The sequence below is a fragment of the Chenopodium album genome, chromosome 15 (genome assembly GCF_948465745.1).
Source record: "Chenopodium album chromosome 15, dcCheAlbu1.1, whole genome shotgun sequence".
In the NCBI taxonomy this organism is placed as follows: domain Eukaryota; kingdom Viridiplantae; phylum Streptophyta; class Magnoliopsida; order Caryophyllales; family Amaranthaceae; genus Chenopodium; species Chenopodium album.
Genome location: NC_137848.1, coordinates 22,725,786 through 22,732,196, shown reverse-complemented (window position 1 = coordinate 22,732,196; position 6,411 = coordinate 22,725,786). Strand labels below are relative to the sequence as shown.

Genomic DNA, 6,411 nt, shown 5'->3' with positions numbered 1-6,411 from the left:
TAAAAAAGAAATAAAAGGAAGAAAAATAAGAAAAAGGTTAGAAAACCAGGTTGCCTCCCGAGAAGCGCTTGTTTAACGTCGTAGCTCGACGTCTCCTCCAAATCATGGAGGATCAAAGAAAACCACTTTGTCCAAAGTGTTAGAGAGAGTAAAGTCATTGACAAGCTTGGGCAAAATCACATCATGAGATGTATCATCTTGAATCAAAGAAACCGAACCAAGAGTGTTGTGCTTCAATTTCTCTTTATTTTTCTTCGGAACTTTCTTTTTCTTATTTGACTTCTTCTTCCTTTGAGAGAGCGACTGCACACTATCAACACTTGTTGAACCATGCTCATCATCATTCAATGAAAACTCAAACCATAAAGGTATTTCAATTGTATGCTCATCCTCTACCTTTGAAGGCTTCTTGACATCTTTACTAAACAACTTGCTTTCAACACTCATAGGAACATCATCACAAGCTACAAAAATGTCGTTAGTAGAAGACACAAGCATGCAAGCATTGTCATTTGAAGGAGATGAATTGCTACACATGATACCCTTCATGTAAGATAATGACTCATGCATTGACTTGAGCTTAAAACTAGCCTTATCATTACCAACACACAAAGTAATGAGGCCACCCTTCACATCAATCAAGGCACTCGAGGTAGCTAAGAATGGTCTCCTTAAGATGATAGGTATATTATCATCTTTCGCAATCTCAAGCACAATGAAATCAACGAGAATGGTAAACTCTCCTATCTCGAGGGGGACATCCTCAATCCTACCTTTGGGAATCATAATGGAATGGTCGGCTTATTGTAGGGTCATGCTGGTAGGAAGTAGCTCTCCTAGTTTAAGCTTCTTGAAAACAGAGTATGGCATGATTCTAACACAAGCACCTAAATCACAAAGAGCATTTGGGAACAATTCGCCATTGATTTTGCAAGGGATGGAGAAATTTCCGGGATCTTTCATATTTGGGGGTAGGTCATTATGGATAAGAGTATTACAACATTCCCTAACACTCACAGAATCAATAAAGTTTCACTCTCTCTTGCCACTCAAAATGTCCTTAAGGAACTTAGAATAATTTGGCATTTGTTACAAAGCTTCGGTCAAAGGAATAGAAAGATGGAGTTCCTTAAGCATCTCAAGAAACTTCCCAAATTGTGCATCTAAATTATGCCTCATAAATCTTTGGGGGTAGTGAAGCTTAGGTTTGGTAGCCTCATCTTGCATTCATTCTTTCTCCTTGGACTTCTCATTAGAACTCTCACTTTTCTTGCTTGATATATCGTGCTCATCATCATTGAATGAATCACTCACCTTCTCCTTCCCTTGACTCCTATTAGAAACTCTCTCCTCTAACACCTTGCCACTTCTAGTGGTAATAGAATAGACCGATTTCTTGGGGTCAAGACCTTGAGAGGGTAAAGAAGAAGGGCTAGCATTCTCTTTCAAGGTATTGGCTAGTTGAGTGATTTGGGTCTCTAACATCTTGTTATGAGTCATCACTTCATTGAATTTCTTATCACTAACCGCCATGTAAGTGTTCAACAACTTGATTTGATTTTCAATTAATTCCTCTAGATTAGTCCTAGAAGAAGAGGAAGAAGAAGGTTGAGCATAGGAATTATCACCATGAACTTGGGTCTTTGGAACAAAACTGGGTGGGGGACCCTTTTGAGCATTGTTTTGAAAATTTCCCTTATTTTGATTGTTCCAATTACCTCTGTTTTGATTTTGACCATGCCCTTGATTATGGTTACCATGACCTTGGTTATGATTACCATAACCTTGGCCTTGATTTTGGCCACTATAACCTTGGTTGTTATAGTTACCTCGGAAACCTTGGTTCCCTTGGTTCCTATAACCCCTTCCTTGGTTATAGTTGTCAAAATTGCCTTGGTTGTGATAATTCCTATCCCCTTGACCTCTTTGATTTTCAAACTTTGACTCATTATTATTGGACACAAAGTTCAAATTCTCGTTCTCATTACCATCTTGATCATCACATCCATCCACAAAGGAATGAGGGCACGTAGAAGAATCATGCTCATATGAACCACATGCATCACAAAACAAGCATCCACTAGGCATGTTACTAGAAGATGTACCTCTCCCCTTAAGTTGGGAGGGAAGACTTGAAGCTTGGAAGATTGAACTCTCCAATTTAGCTTTGATAGAACACAACTCTTTCTCTAAGTTTGTCATTTGTGAGGACAAGTTGTTGATGGCATTAAGATGATCAACCAAGTACACCAAAGAGCTACTCTTGCTAGTTGGTTCCCTTTCACCATCTTGCCAATCTCTATAATACCTCACTACGTCTTCAATGATGTCTACCACTTCCTCCTCCGTTCTATTCATAATGGGACCTCCGGCTCCTCCATCAAGACACGATTTCCCTTGAGGACTTAGGCCACCATAGAAGATTTGAATGATTTGGTAGGTAGGAATTCCGTGGTGAGGACATTCTCTTTGATACTCTTTGTACCTCTCCCATGCTTCATAGAAGCTTTCACTAGGCTTTTTCTTGAAACCTTGAATCAAAGCTCTAGCCTCCGCCGTTTTCTTTTGTGGATAGAAACGGGATAGAAATTCCTTAGTCACTTCGTCCCATGTCCTTAGAGAATTTGTTTTGACTTCCTTTTCCAACCATTCCAAAGCACGCCCTATGAGAGAAAAGGGGAAAACTTGAGGTGGATGAACTCTTGGGAAATTCCATTCACTTTGATAGTGTTGCAATATTTTTTGAACTATTTGAGATGGTTTAGCGGACTCTCATGTTTGGCCCCACTAAATTGTCGCCTCTCTATCAAAGTGATCATTGCCGGTCTTATTTCAAAGTCATTTTCCAGTGTTATAGGTGGAGAAATCTTACTTTCAAACCTATATGCGCCTAGAATTCCTAATTCCTTCAATGCCACTCTCGGGTTTTCTCCCATGCTTGCTTGTTCTTCTTGTTATGGTTCTTCTTCACTTGGAGGGCTAGAACTCAAAGAACGTCTAGCAACTCTTATCCTTGTAATTGTCCTCTCAATTTCTAGATCAAATGGCACTAGAGAACGACCACGTGCTCTACGCATAGAATCTCAAAAAAAAAAAAAACAATTAGTAGCATGGCTACTAATGTAGCCAAAAAGAGAAAAATCTTTTTGTATTTTTCAATTAAAATGAAGTAGACTCAACAACTATAGCAAAGCACCAACGTCACTCCCCGGCAACGGCGCCATTTTGATGTGTGGTAATCTAGGTCGTTGAAATCTAAAGCACCACCAATCAAACAATTAAGAAAATCAAACTTACTCCTAGTATAGGACAAGTCCGAGTCGAACCACGAGGAATGAGGGGGAGAATGCTATAGCCTATGGTCAAGCTACTTCGAAGAATGAGAGGTAAATTGAGGTTTAACTAAAGTTTCAATTAACTAAACAATGAAGAAAATTAATATGATAAACACTAGGGATTAAGGTTCCAAATGCAAGCTCAATGATCATGTCAATCGATGAAGAACTCAATTGATTCAAAGTTGCAAGGGATTGCAATCAATAAAATTCAAGAGCAATCTCCTATAAATCAAGCTAGGGTTCACTATGAGTGACTAACAAGGAAAATCACAATCAAATTCAACCAATTAAAGCAATTCTCAAATCAAGGGTTCATGTCATTGAAAATTGCTATGCAATCTAGATTAATCATCTAGGTTGATCACTTCTAATCAAATTAATCACATGCACAACTATGTCAACCAATTTAATTGCAACAATTCAATCAATCAAGAATCATCAACTAGCAAAGATCATCAATCAAGCATGTTTCCCCTTCTCCCTAGCTACAAATCTACTCACAAGACTTAATGAAATTGAAAAACAAAGCAAGTTGAATCACAAATATCATCATTTCAAGCGTAATAAAAAAGAAAATCAAATCAAACAAGTTTTCAAACCAAAGATCAACAATAAAATCAATCATTCAAGAATTAAATGTAGAATCAAGCAAAAGTAAATTCAAGGGAAGAAATTCTCACTAATTTTCATCGATTAAGGAAGAAATCCAAGTTTAATGAAGTAATTTGAAGTACAAATCAAGTATTCAAGTGTTTCTCTTTCTACTTTCTCTCTCTACTAAATCTGGAAAAATGTATCAAGTACTAGAAAAACGTCATCCCCCAAAAAAGGAAAGGTCAAGGGGTATAAATAGTAAAAGAAAAGTAAGGGGATGGAAGGCAACGATGCGCACGCACAGCAGGCCCGTGCACGCGCACGCAAGGGTCTGCACGCACGCACAGGGGGGTATGCGCGCACGCACCTCTATTGCATCCTTGCGGCGCATGGCTCCTCTTGTGCTAGCTCATGGCCCCTTGCGTGAAACTTCGCTCCTAGCGCTCTCGTGCATCCCTATGGATGACGCTCTCGTGTGATGGCCGCGAGGAGGGTGGCCTTGAAACTTCATTTTTTTGCGTTTATGACCAAGGCATGCGATGATGATGATGCACGAGAGCGCCAAAGCGAAAAGTGGGAGCCTGCCTCTTAACTTGCCCATATGCCAACCGAATGATGCGAAAGCTTGTCCTAAGCATCCAAAAGACTTGGAAAGCCTTCCAAAACGAATCCCAAGGCCGAAAAAGTCATGTAAAGAAAGAAAATAGAGCAAGTAAAAAGAAATAGACGAAAATACCCTTAAAATGCAAGAAATTGCAAAATATAGGGAATGAAGAAACTAAATCATAAAAGATTAAAATTAAAGCATTATTTGAAGAGAAAAGCTATAAAATTTAAGAAAAACGTCCTAAAATGCTACCATAAGAGTGCCATAAATGGCACTCATCAACCGTTTATAAAATATCATATATTTTAATTTAGGTATGAGATAGAATCAAATCAAATTTTAATCTAGAAAGATAAATCATATTTAATCTTCCATGATTATCCTAACAACTTTAGGAGATTCTATCCTAATTACCAGCCAATCAAATAATTTTAGAATCAATAATATCCTAATCTAATTATGGGATAATCACATTATTTAGATAATTTATTATCCTTTTGGAATATGCTCTGAATATCCTAACAAATATTATCCAAAATTAAACATTTTAATTATGGATAATCACCAAATTTAACAACTTTCAATATGGATAAATTAAAATTTTACAAGTTTTGAAGATTTGATTTTATCCCAAATAAAAGATTTTATCTCAAATCAAATAATTTTATCCCAAAATAAATTGTAATTATCTTGAAATAATTTTTAAAATAATTTTTTATTCAAAACTGTGTATAGCACGGCTACTGGCCATCGTGGTTGGCTAGCCGAAGCTAGCCACGGTCTGTCTGCTTTCACGCAGCCACTGCCGCAAGGCAGCAACAAGCAGTAGCAGTGGCAGCCACGACAACAGCGTGTAACGCTTGCACAGCTGCTGCACAGCCACCCCGGCCTTCCGCCCTCCCCTTCCCTCTCTCTTGGATTGCCACCTGGTTGGCAGCCATCGTGGCTGTGCTACCTTGCCGCGGCTGTCGGCCACCTTTAAATTTTTTTTTTTTGGTTTTTAATTTAATTAGAATAACATTTATCAAAATTAAATTAAAACGGTCCAAAATTAAATAAATCCCCATTCAATTTTAAAATTAGGGTTTATCATAAAATTAATCCCAATTTAATTCTAACTTTTAAAATTAAATTGATGATTATTAAAACACTTTTATGCATAAATCAATCTAATTAAAAATATGAAACATAAAGCAATTTGAATTAAATTAAATAACAAGCACAAAAAATCGAACTTTAGGGTCAGGGTTTTCGAAAAATTCGAAAATTAGGGTGACGGTGTTCGAAATTTTCGAACAATCTAGGGCTAAAATTCGATCCTCTTCATGGCTATTTGAGCATAATTAAATCGCATTTAATCATTCCTAAAGTTTAATCACATTTAATATAATAATTAAACCATAATAATTGAACCATAATTAAATTAATTTCTCCCTCTCAATTGATTATTAAATTAAGAACATGGACTTCAAATAATCGTATTGTTATCATCAAGCGTGTTCATACAAGAGGCTAACTAATACCACTGTTGGAGTTTATACGTACTATAATGCGAAAAAACATGAATCATATTCATAAAGCACCTAATCCCAAGATCGCATGCATAATATACAAGACACATAATCATACCTTTGAAGCGTGAATTCCACGAAGCTATTTAACTTACAAATCAGGGAGAGAATAGAGCCCCAAGCGTTGCTCATCTACTTAGTCCACGAGATTTGAACGAGTCATCCACCAATACTATATTGGTCGAGTGAAAGAGGAAAACCGTGATCACCCCCTTTAATGGACTAAACCGACCACCACGAACCACCACACTGGCGTCGAGGAGGAGAGAGAGTGTCGTGAGAGAGAGAGAGAGAGAGTTTG

General features: G+C 37.4%; 1 non-coding gene across 1 annotated transcript; it reads left to right on the top strand.

Moving 5' to 3' along the window:
• Positions 1 to 2,446: 2,446 nt before the first annotated feature.
• LOC145583506 (small nucleolar RNA R71) lies at positions 2,447 to 2,552 on the top strand. Its single transcript, XR_014100149.1, has one exon. It is a non-coding gene; the product is annotated as a small nucleolar RNA R71 (small nucleolar RNA).
• Positions 2,553 to 6,411: the final 3,859 nt, after the last annotated feature.